The sequence below is a fragment of the Trachypithecus francoisi genome, unplaced genomic scaffold (genome assembly GCF_009764315.1).
Source record: "Trachypithecus francoisi isolate TF-2019V2 unplaced genomic scaffold, Tfra_2.0 Lachesis_group12, whole genome shotgun sequence".
Lineage (NCBI taxonomy): Eukaryota > Metazoa > Chordata > Mammalia > Primates > Cercopithecidae > Trachypithecus > Trachypithecus francoisi.
In genome coordinates, this window is record NW_022681457.1 from 108,387,430 (window position 1) to 108,399,769 (window position 12,340).

Here is a 12,340-nt window from a genome sequence, read left to right on the forward strand (position 1 = left end):
GCCCCAAGGCTGCAGCCTCTAGCTTGTCTGGGTGGCTGGCTGGATCCCTGCCTCCTTCCTTCCTTTGGACAGGAAATGACTTTCCCTCCCTTTGTTCCCACTTTTCTCCACTTATCTAACTGGATCTGTGATTCACTCTGGGGGGGGGGGGGTGGGAATTAGCCACGTGTGGTGGCATGCACCTGTAGTCCCAGCTACTTAGGAGGCTGAGGCAGGAGAATCAGTTGAATCCTGGGAGGTGGAGGTTGCAGTGAGCTGAGATTGCGCCACTGCACTCCAGCCTGGATGACAGAGTGAGACTCTCTTTCAAAAAAAAATACATCAGAGAGCATGGTGGCACCCTGATACCCTGACGTCAGGAAAAGGACATTATTTCCCATCTCTCAGGTAGTTCCTGCTGACAGTAGCCTCTGTGGCCAAGGCTGAGGTGGGGCCACAGGTGGGGAAGCTGGGCGTCCAGTGAGCCCACCAGATCTCACCAGGCACCCAATGCCTGTGCCCAGGGCTAAACATATCTCCTTTTCTATCTCACTCTTCACGTTTCCCTCCTTATCTCAAAGTGCACTGGCCACTTTGGGTTCTCAGCCAGTGATGGATGATAATAAAAACAATAACACATGCTCCTAAATTGCTGTTAAGTTGGTTTATGTGTTTGGCTAAAATATATAGCTCAGTCTGATATAAAATATCTATTCTGAGTAAGAAACCAATATATTAGGAAAGACCTTCAAAACTTATTTAAAAGTACGTCTCTTTTACTTCCAAGTTTGGAAATGATGTCTGGAAGTATGTATGTTTACGCTGGCTGTCTCAGGCTTTAGTTTTATACTTTGTTATAAGTTTAAGAATCTATTTTTGTCAGCCAGGCACGGTGGCTCATGCCTGCAATCCCAGCACTTTGGGAGGCTGAAGCAGGCAGATCATGAGGTCAGGAGATCGAGACCATCCTGGCAAACACGGTGAAACCCCGTCTCTACTAAAAAATACAAAAAAAAAAAAAAAATTAGCCAGACATGATGGCAGGCACCTGTAGTCCCAGCTACTTGGGAGGCTGAGGCAGGAGAATGGCATGAACCCAGGAGGCGAAGCTTGCAGTGAGCCGAGTTTGGGCCACTGCACTCCAGCCTAGGCAACAGAGCGAGATTCCCTCTCAAAAAAAAAAAAAAAAGAATCGGCCGGGCGCCGTGGCTCAGGCCTGTAATCCCAGCACTTTGGGAGGCCGAGACAGCCGGATCACGAGGTCAGGAGATCGAGACCGTCCTGGCTAACACGGTGAAACCCCGTCTCTGCTAAGAAATACAAAAAAACTAGCTGGGCGAGGTGGGGGCACCTGTAGTCCCAGCTACTTGGGAGGCTGAGGCAGGAGAATGGCGTAAACCAGGGAGGAGGAGTTTGCAGTGAGCTGAGATCTGGCCACCACTGCACTCCAGCCTGGGCGACACAGCGAGACTCCGTCTCAAAAAAAAAAAAAAAAAAAGAATCTATTCTTGTATTTTTGTTTTTTTTTGAGACAGAGTCTCACTCTGTCACCCAGGCTGGGGCGCAGTGGCCGGATCTCAGCTCACTGCAAGCTCCGCCTCCCGGTTTACGCCATTCTCCTGCCTCAGCCTCCGAGTAGCTGGGACTACAGGCGCCCGCCACCTCGCCCGGCTAGTTTTTTGTATTTTTTAGTAGAGATGGGGTTTCACCGTGTTAGCCAGGACGGTCTCGATCTCCTGACCTCGTGATCCGGCTGTCTCAGCCTCCCAGAGTGCTGGGATTACAGGCTTGAGCCACTGCGCCCGGCCTGTATTTTTGTTAACAATGTTCAGTGTGTGTGCATGTCAGATTTAAAGAAATACCAAACAACTCACTGATAAGGCACTTATCTCGTGCCAGGCCCTGTGCCAGGTGCTATATGTGCCTCAAAACCCACCAGCCTCTCAATCTAACTTGAAGAAAGGCCCATCCTGCCCCCACTTAGTAGATGGACCCTGTGAGGTTCCAAGAGGTTAAGTAACTTTCCCAGGCCATCCATGGCACTCAGAATTCTAACGGAACATCATCCAGAAGTCCCCAGACACACTTTTCCTTCCTTGGGTGGCACAAGGTCGCCCAAGTTCCCAGGCCTGTTCTCACTCTAGAATGGCCCAATCCAGACCAGAAATCTTGTGGTCGGCACGTTCCGGGCTGGTCCCTAGGGGCTGCTGTGGGCCTTTGGGATGGCCCTCCGCCTCCTCCCACCCAGCCCTGACCCTTCCTCCACTCCTCCAGGAAGTCGGATCTGCCTGTTTCTCGGAAAATGTCCAGCACTGAGGCCAGATGTTCACAGCTGGGCAGCCCCCATACCTCCCAAGAAGTGACTGTAGGAACCTCAGGCCCCAGGGGGACTAAGCTGGGGAGTTTCACAGCCCTGTCAGTCTCACCCGGGAAAGGGAGTCCCGGCTTCCCTCTGGTCCCACTGCCCCCCATTCAGCTGGGAGCAGGCTGTAAGTTCCCGGGGACAGTGTCCCAGTCAGTTGCGCCCAGGGGACCCTCCGCCCCACTCTTCCTCCCCCAGAGAGCGAATCACAGATCCAGATAGATAAGTGGAGAAAAGTGGGAACAAAGGGAGGGAAAGTCATTTCCTGTCCAAAGGAAGGAAGGAGGCAGGGATCCAGCCAGCCACCCAGAGCCTGCAGCCTTGGGACAGAGGATGTGCAGCTCAGGGGGGCCACCCCCACAGTCCGCCTTCCTACTCCTTATTCCCTACTCAAAAAAAAAAAAAAAAAAAACCTCTGGGGCCACCTCTAAGCTTTGTTTTTTTGTTTTTTTTGTTTTTTTTTTTTGTTTTTGAGACAGAGTATTGCTCTGGCCCAGGCTGGAGTGCAGTGGCGCAATCTCGGCTCCCAGGTTCAAGCGATTCTCCTGCTTCAGCCTCCGAGTAGCTGGGATTACAGGCGCACGCCACCATACCCGGCTAACTTTTGTATTTTTAGTAGAGACGGGGTTTCACCTGTTGGCCACACTGGTCTCCAACTCCTGACCTCAGGTTATCCGCCTCGGCTTCCCAAAGTGCTGGGATTACAGGCGTGAGCTACCGCGCCCGGCCAGCTTTGTTCTTTAATGACTGGATAAAGCAGTCTACCTTTGGGTACGGAATTAAACTTAGGCAGAGGCGGCGGGGACAGTGTCCCAACCCCTCCCACCTTGCAGCTTAGGGGAGGGATTCCCTCAACCTCTCTCCCACCCCAGGGAAAGAGAGGAGGTAGAGATATGGGTTCACACGGGGCCCCACTTCTTTCCTGCGGGGCGACCCCGAACAGGTCACCGAAACCCTCTGGTCTCGTTTTTTTTTCAAAAAGTGAGAATGAGTGTGTCCCTAGGACGGCTGAAAGGATATAGAAAGAAAGAAGACTCAGGGTCTAGGCCCTTGGAAGGGGCAAAGAGAAGGACAGCTGGTTAGGCAGCGGCTGAGCGGGAGAAGGAGCCCGGGGGCTGGGCTCGGCTGGGGGTGCCTCCAGGACCCGGACACAGCCTACACCGTCATTAAGAGCAGGAATCTGGGCGCGGCCCCAGCCTCTCCCCGGGGTCCTCAGGCTTGGGCGGGAGGTGAGGGGTAGGGACGGCGCCAAGATCGCCCCAGGGCACACACCTAGGGATCGGCCATCTCCACACCTTCTCAGCCCCCGACAGGCGCGTGAGGCCCAAAGAGGAGCAGCCCCGGGGCCCGTCCCTCCCCTTGCCTGACCCTGGCTGGGAAAAGGGGCCCAGAGCGCCCCGGGGCTCCGGAAACGCGGGACCCTCCGCAGGCAGCCGAGCAGGGCGGCCGCCGGGGTCACCGCGGGGCGCCGCCGGGGCTTTAATTGGATCCATGTGCGGGACTCCGGCCCTTTGTGCGGGAGCTTCCGCCCAGCGCTCCCGGTCCCCGGCTCCCGCTCCCGCTCCCGGGCTGGGACTCGGCCCTCCGCCACCCTCACTGAGCCCTCGTCCCGGACCTGCCGACCCCCCGACTCCGGGGACAGAGACCGAGAGACTGGGACGCAAAGGGCGTGAGGACCGCACCCCCCACCGGCAGGCCCCTCCAGGGGCGCCGCGCCAGGGGTCCCGGCTGGGGACAGAGCAGGCTGCGGCCGAGCGCTGCCCGCGCTGTCACCTGTGTGCACCGGGGGCAGGGACGGAGGGACGCGACCCCCACCCACCCGGCCGGCTTACCTGGGCCGCCCGCGTCCCGGCGGCTCCGATCCGATGCCCGCGACAGCGGAGCCCGGAGCCGCGGGGCCTCCCGCCCCCTCCGCCCGTCCGCCCTCCCCGCCCCCTCGGCTCCCTCCGCCCCGCCGCCCCGCGGCGCGTTACCATAAAAGGTGAAGCTCGCGGGGAGGGGGCGCGGGATTCCTGCCCCGCGGAAGCGGCCCCTACCTGCCCCCAACCTGCCTGGCCGCGCCTCGCGCCGCCCCCTCCCCCTCCCCCTCCCTTTGTTCCCTGGACCACATCTCCCCTCCCCCTTGGCACAGGCCCTGGGGTGGGGATGGGGGGATGGGGAGTGGGGATGGAGGATAGGGTGTGGGGATGGGGGGGATAGGGGAGCTGGGGAGTGGGCGTCGGGGGATGGGGAGTGGGGGTGGGGTTCCTTCTCTCCCCGCTGCCCACCCCGTCTCATCCTTTATGGACCCCAAGTGGTCCCTGTCCTTCCCCTTCCCTCGCTCTCCTGCGTTGGCGACCCCACCTACCCTGTCCGGCGGAGGTGAGCGCTTACACCCTGGTTTGGCTCTGGGATCCGCTGGGGTCCTGCATCAAACCGACCAGAGTTCTGCGGCCGCTCACTAAGCGTAAGACCTGGAGCAGTCAGGCCACCTCCTGAACCTCAGCATCGTCATCTGTGAAGTGGAGGTAGCCACTGCCTACCTCTCCAGGTTGTCCTGAGGATAAAAGGTGACAGTCACAGCCAGGACTGTGATTAATAGTGGTTAATATATGCTGGGTTGGGGGCTTTTTCCGGGAGTGTCCCCGGGGGTGGGGGTCTCAGAGACACTCAGTGGAGCAGGTCACCTTGTTCTGCTCTCCTGGGCCGTAAGCCCCCTGCAGGTGGGTCCCAGTGTCCCCTGGGACAGGCCGCTCCAGGAGCTCTGGAAGGCAGGGCTGGTCCTGTGGCTGAACCCCTCCCTCCCCCTCCCAGCTGAAGCAGTTAGGACAGGAGCGGGAGGGGAGGCAGAGCCTGGACTCTGGGGCCTGGGATGGGGCCGGGATGGACTGCCTGGGTCCCTGGAGGCCTCAGGAACATTGTGGGGAAAGGAATCTGGGTCTGATTCAGAGGCAAACAGATTGTTCTTTTGATTAAAGCCACAGTGGCTGAGGCTGGAGGAGCGCTGGACCCAGCGCCATCTGCGGGGCGGCCAGGCAGGATCTGGCCCTCTCCTGCAACCCCTCAGCTACAGTCACCCCTCCAGGGTGGCTCTGGGACTGGCTCTGGGGCTGTTTCTGAGGCAGGCTGGTTTATGAGGGTCGGAGGAGGCTGCCTCCGCCCTCACCCACTGATCATTGCCCCTCCCATACCTCTTGTCGCCCCTTTTCCCATCTGATCGTCGCAGCCAGGCTGCAGTAACAGCAGCAGTAACTGCAGCAGTCCCAGCGGCTGCCTTTGACAGGGGCTTTCTAGGTGCGGGGACCCATCCTCATCCCCATCCTAATCCCACAAGAGCCCTGGGTGCCAGGGCTGGTGATTCCTGTTCACAGTCAAGGACACTGAGGCCCAGAGAGGCTCAAGGCCACACTAGGGGCAAATGACAGAGCCAGATTCAAACCAGAGCCACTGTGTCCCTGGGCACACAGCTCTGCTAGTCTCAGGAACAGGTACCACTGCCACCCTTTACAGATTCGGAAGCTGAGGCTTGGAGGTAATGAGAGTTCTGTGCAGCAGGGCGAGGCTGGAACTCAGAGGCTGAGTCCCTGCTGGGTTCATTCCTGGCTTGGCAGTGATGTCCTGCCCCCGCCCCCCCTCAAAACCTCAGCTTTGCAGCACTCTTTGGAGGAGACTTCCCCATACCCTCCACTGGGAGGGAAACACTGAACGCCAGAGACAGGAAGGACGCAAAGGAGGAAGGTGCGATCTGGGGGTTTTCAGGCGCTTTTGGCTGTAGAACCCCTTTCTAAGTGCTTAGTGACCCAAAAGTTTATTGACGAGATAAAAGTAAAGCTGCCTGCCCTCACCTCCATGACATCCGCTGAACCACCTGTTGCACCCCCAGGTGGGATAGTGAGGCAACGAAGGGTTGATTTGGGGCCTTGTTCAAGGTCACACTGACTTAGTCTAGGACCCAGGCTTCCCACATCTGCTCTGGGACAGTCCAAGGGGAATGAGGGGTCCAACTGCCTCTGCTTACCTGCCTCCAGCACCCCAGGCCGCCTGTTCCACCGCCACCACTGCTCCCGGATGGAGGGGTTCGACCTGGCCCACAGGAGCCCGGGTGTCGATGTCACCGATCGGCAGGTGCCAAACTTCCTGCAACGGAAACCCAGGAAGTGCACTGGACGAGAACACACGCCCTTTGCCAGCTCAGAGGCTCTACTGCCCTCCACCCTCCCTGCCAGGCTCACAAGGGCTTTCTTCTCCCTCATATGGCCCCAGCAGGCAAGGGGCTCAATCTTCTATTAGGATGGTGGCAGCTGAGACCCTGAGTGGCAGGGAAAGGGTGGAAGAGAGGTTTGAGGGCTTGCCGGGGCGGGGGTGGTACCTCCACAGTGGAGAGCTTTGACTGAGCAGACACTGGCCGGGCACCTACTGTGTGCAATGCATGAGTCAAGGAGACGACAGGATCAAATCAGACATGATCAGTCCTTGTCCCCACAGACCTTACAGGGAGGTTGGGTAAAGCAAACCATAAAGTAAATTAACATAATAATAACCAATAGTAAAATGTGCTATGAAGGAATGGACAAGGGTCTGAGACAAAAGGGGGTGGGTGGAGGTGAAGTGGGGATGGGAAAACCTCTCTGAGGAGGTGAGGGTTAAGTTGAGATGGGGAGGAGCCAGTGTGAGAATAGGGACGAATATTCCCAGGGAAAGGGGGCAGAGGGGAAAACTTGGGCTTTCAAGGTCAGACATCAGCTTGGCAGACAGCCTCAGAAGCCCCTTGGGCCTCCCAGCTTCTTCCTCCATCCCCCATCCTCCACCCTACCTGCTTGGAGTCAGGTCAGTCCAATGCTTATTTCCTGGGTGCTGCTGTGTGTGGGGCCGTGTGCTAGGCAGGGCGGGGAGAGGAGCAGCATAGAGAAAAGGGAGCTCCCCCATGGTGGCTGGGTCAGATGGGGACACAGATACAGCTGTGAGTAACATCAGTATCTGGAAGCGATTCCAGCTCTGCCATTTGCCAACCTTGGGCAAATCTCATCTTTCTGGGCCTCAGTTTCTTCTTGCAAAAGAGGGGTTGCAAACCCAGGTTTGTCCCTTGTGGCTTCATAGCGAGAATCTGGTGGGGTAAATGTGGGTAAAAATACCTGGTGCTCAGTAGGTGTTCAAAGATAAATTCCTTTGCTCTCCCCACCACATAAAGGATAGAAGTTTTAGTAAGAGGGACAGTGCTGAACGGAAGGGAAGGACATGACTTTGTCCTGCAAGAGAATCCAAGGAACATCCATGGCTCCTGATAGCCCAGCACTGCTTTCCCTGATTCTGATAACCACTCAGTTTCTGTTTGGGGAACCTCTCTTCCACTCTCAGTGCCTGGGGTTAAGATGGACTCCTACATCCCCTGGCTCTGCAGATGTATGTATACATGACCCATGTCTAGCCAATCATGGTGGCTGTTAGTTCTAAAATAAGCTCTCTGGGCTTGTTGACTGGCAGAATACAAGCTTGACACCACTTTTGCCCCCCACTTGGACCACCATAGAGGACAGCAGAGCAAAGAGACAGAGAAAGAAAGATAACTGATTTCATCACTTAAGCTGCTGGATACAGCCATGCCTGCAATCCGACTACCACACCTCCAGAGTCAATGCATTTTTTTCCCCTTACTTTTTATTTTTTTATTCTTTTGAGACAGAGTCTTGCTCTGTCACCCAGACTGGAGTACAACTATGGGCTCCCTTACTTTTTCTTTTCTTTTTTTTTTTTTTTTTGAGACAGAGTCTTGCTCTGTCACTCAGGCTGGAGTGCAGTGGCGTGATCTGCTGCCTCAGCCTCCCCAGCAGCTGGGACTACAGGCACACGCCATGCCTGGCTAATTTTTTTGTATTTTTTTTTTTTTTTAGTAGAGATGGGGTTTCACCGTGTTAGCCAGGATGGTCTCGATCTCCTGACCTCGTGATCCGCCCACCTCGGCCTCCCAAAGTGCTGGGATTACAGGCATGAGCCACCATGCCTGGCCCTTACTTTTTCTTAAACCAGTTAAAATTGTATTTCTCCAGTTATTTGTTGCACTTTTTCTCCTTGTTCTTTTTTTTTTTTTTTTTTTTTTGAGACGGAGTCTTGCTCTGCCACCCAGGCTGGAGTGCAGTGGCCGGATCTCAGCTCACTGCAAGCTCCGCCTCCCGGGTTTACACCATTCTCCTGCCTCAGCCTCCCGAGTAGCTGGGACTACAGGCGCCCGCCTCGTCGCCCGGCTAGTTTTTTGTATTTTTAAGTAGAGACAGGGTTTCACCGTATTAGCCAGGATGGTCTCGATCTCCTGACCTCGTGATCCACCCGTCTCGGCCTCCCAAAGTGCTGGGATTACAGGCTTGAGCCACCGCGCCCGGCCTTTTTCTCCTTGTTCTAAATAAATAGTCATGAGGCTGGGTGCAGTAGCTCACGCCTATAATCACAGCACTTTGGAAGGCCGAGGCAGGCAGATCATTTGAGGTCAGGAGTTTGAAAACAGCCTGGCCAACATGTCAAAACCCTGTCTCTACTAGAAATACAAAAATTAGCCAGGCATGGTGGCAGGCGCCTGTAATCCCAGGTACTCAGGAGGCTGAGGCAGAAGAATTGCTTGAATCTGGGAGGCAGAGGTTGCAGTGAGCTGAGATCGCACCACTGTACTCCAGCCTGGGTGACAACAGCCAAACTCTGTCTCAAAAAAAAAAATTAGCTCGGTGTGGTGGCAGGCGCCTGTAATCCCAGCTACTCGGGAGGCTGAGGCAGGAGAATTGCTTGAACCCTGGAGGTGGAAGTTGCAGTGAGCCGAGATCCTGCCACTACACTCCAGCCTAGACAACGTGAGATGCCACCAAAAAAGAAAAAAGGAAAAAAAGTCAAGTGGGAATTGACCAGGCCACAGCTAGAACCACATGGTGTCCACTCTCAGGCTCCAATCCTGTGTCCAACTGCCTCACCCAGGCAGATCCCAGCTTGCCAAGACCTGGCTGTGACAGTATTGTCTGGGTGTTAATCCCCCTCAGGTTTAGGGGCCTGAACTGGCTCTGACCAGGCGTGCTGGTTCCCACGGCCAGGCCGTCCACTCAGCAAATCAGCACAGGCTCCAGGGTGAGGAGGGTGAGAAGTGTGGGAGAGGCCAAGGAGGGGCCTGAGGCTCAGCGGACTGAGGGGGCCCCTCCTTGCCCTAGGTCTTGCCAGTCAGGGCCCCTCTGCCCCTTATTTGGGAGGGTCTCTGAGCCAGCCCCAAACCCTCACTGATCCCAGCCCCCTCCTTGAGCCCCCATCCCACTGGGATCCTCCACTCCCAGCAGCATCTGTCCCACCATCCGCCCTTGCTGATCTATCTCCACACCCTCAAGCCCTGAGCCTTCTCCTTACTAAAGCACAACGTGGCCTGGGACCTGCCGTTGCCCCTGTGCATCACCCCGTCTTCTCTCTTAGCCAGTGGTGGGCTTATTGTGAAGTTAATAAAACTTATGCTCGGACCGGGCGCAGTGGCTCAAGCCTGTAATCCCAGCACTTTGGGAGGCCGAGACGGGTGGATCACGAGGTCAGGAGATGGAGGCCATCCTGGCTAACACAGTGAAACCCCGTCTCTACTAAAAAATACAAAAAAAAAAACTAGCCGGGCGAGGTGGCAGGCGCCTATAGTCCCAGCTGCTCCGGAGGCTGAGGCAGGAGAATGGTGTGAACCCGGGAGGCGGAGCTTGCAGTGAGCTGAGATCCGGCCACTGCACTCCAGCCTGGGCGACAGAGCGAGACTCCGTCTCAAAAAAAAACAAAAACTTATGCTCATGGCCTTACTTCCATGCCCCTGTGAAGCCTGGGAGTTGCTCGGAGTTCCAGAGTGTTCTAGACAAGGAGGGAAGCTGGTTTCACTCAGGAAGCATGTCCATGAAGCACGCCTAGCAAACTGTCCAGGGAGACATCAGAAGAAGGACCCAAATCTCCAAATCTCCAGTCATTTGTTGTGCTTTTTCTCCTTGTTCTAAATAGTCACTTTTGGCCAGGCACAGTGGCTCAAGCCTGTAATCCTAGCATTTTGGGAGGCTGAAGCGGGCGGATCACCTGACTTCAGGAGTTCAAGACCATCCTGGCCAACATGGTGAAACCCCGTCTCTACTAAAAATACAAAAATTAGCCAGTTGTGGTGGTGTGCACCTGTAATCCCAGGTACTCAGTAGGCTGAGGCAGGATAATCGCTTGAACTCAGGAGGCGGAGGTTGCAGTGAGCTGAGATCGTGCCATTGCACTCCAGCATGGGCGACATAGTGAGGCTCTGTTCTCCCCCCTACCCAAAAAAAAAGAGTCACTTTCATACGAATTCTGTATTATTTTTCCTAAAGGGAGTCCTTAAAATTGGATCTGCCTTGCTGTTTTTATTTTATTTTATTTTGAGATGGGATCTTGCTCTATTGCTCAGGCTGGAGTGCAATGGTGTGATTATGGTTCACTGCGGCCTCCACCTCCTGGACCCAAGTGATCCTCCCACCTCAGCCTCCTGAGCAGCTGAGAATACAGGTACATGCCACCATGCCCAGCTATTTTATTTATTTATTTTTTTTTTTGAGATGGAGTCTCGCTCTGTCACCCAGGTTGGAGTGCAGTGGCGTGATCTCAGCTCACTGCAAGCTCCGCCTCCTGGGTTCACACCATTCTCCTGCCTCAGCCTCCTGAGTAGCTGGGACTACAGGAGCCCACCACCACGCACAGCTAGTTTTTTGTATTTTTAGTAGAGATGAGGTTTCACCATGTTAGCCAGGATGGTCTCAAACTCCTGACCTCGTGATCTACCTGCCTCAACCTCCCAAAGTGTAATTTTTTTTTTATTATTTGTAGAGATGAGGTCTCACTATGTTGCCCAGACTGGCCTTGAACTCCTGGGCTCACGAAAACCTCCTGTCTTGGCCTCCCAAAGTGTTGGGATTACAGGCGTGAGCCACTACACCTGGCCCATATGCCTCACCTTATTCTTTACAATCCCCTCTTCTCACAGTAGCCAGAACACCTCACTAAAGCAGCATCTAACACCCTTCTGTGCATAGCCCTCTGTGGCTTCTCCTTGCTCTCCGGGACAACGCCAAGCCCCGCCCCCTGGCCCTGTGTGATCCCACCCCAACCCACCCCTGAGACAGCAGCTCCCACCACTGCATCCCTCACCCGCTCTGCTGCAGCGGCACTGACCCCTCCTTAGTCCTTCAGTCCACTCTGGAGCCTTGAAACCTGCCTGGGCTTCAATACCACCCCCTTGGCCTGGGAATGCCTGTCTTCTCACCTGGGTTACTCCAAATGCTTCCAAACTATTCTGAAAACAGCCACGAGAGGACTCCTCTCAACATGTACATCAGCTTCCGTCATGTCCTCGTGCAAAACCCTCCACTGGCTCCCCTCAGGGCAACGCAATCCAAAGCCTCGCCCAGCGCTCCAGGCCCTGCCGCTCCACCCTCTCTGGCTCTGTCACCCAGGGTGGAATGCAGTGGTGCGATCTGGGCTCACTGCAGCCTCTGCTCCTGAGTTCAAGCAATTCTCTGCCTCAGCCTCCCAAGCAGCTGGGATTACAGGCACCTGCCACCACGCCTGGCTAATTTTGGTATCTTTAGTAGAGACGGGGTTTCACCATCTTGGCCAGGCTGGTCTTGAATTCCTGACCTCGTGATCCACCCACCTCAGCTTCCCAAAGTGCTGGGATTACAGGCGTGTGCCACTGTGCCCTGCTCTACCACCTTCCTAAATCCCCTGGCCTGTTCCTGCCACAAGGCCCTTGCTGAGCTGGGAAGTTCTTCCCTCCGCTGTTTGCTTGGTTGCCCCGACTCTGTTCAGGTCTCTGCTCCAATGCCCCCTCCTCACAGGAGCCCTCCGTGGACGGCAGCTTCTGAGATGCCCCAAGAATCCCCACCTCCTGGGATCCATGCCCTCCCCTCGGGTGGGTGGGACCTGGGGACCTCTCCTCAGCGATAGATTGTCACCAAAACAATAGGATGTCACTTTCAGCATTGAGTCACAAAAAGAGAGCAGCAGCGTGGGCTT

General features: G+C 55.7%; 1 protein-coding gene across 9 annotated transcripts in view; it reads right to left on the minus strand.

The window, feature by feature from the left end:
- The window catches only part of FBLIM1 (filamin binding LIM protein 1), a 32,429-nt gene extending 25,974 nt beyond the window's left edge, over positions 1 to 6,455 (minus strand). For 3 of the 9 annotated variants that reach the window (XM_033228182.1, XM_033228180.1, XM_033228175.1), the window contains exons 1-2: positions 6,339 to 6,455; positions 4,689 to 4,877 (exon numbers count right to left, since the gene is read on the minus strand). The gene's annotated coding sequence lies outside the window, so the exon portion shown is untranslated. The other 6 variants (XM_033228174.1, XM_033228183.1, XM_033228184.1 and 3 more) reach the window with 6 other exon arrangements.
- Between the last annotated feature and the right edge of the window lie 5,885 nt (positions 6,456 to 12,340).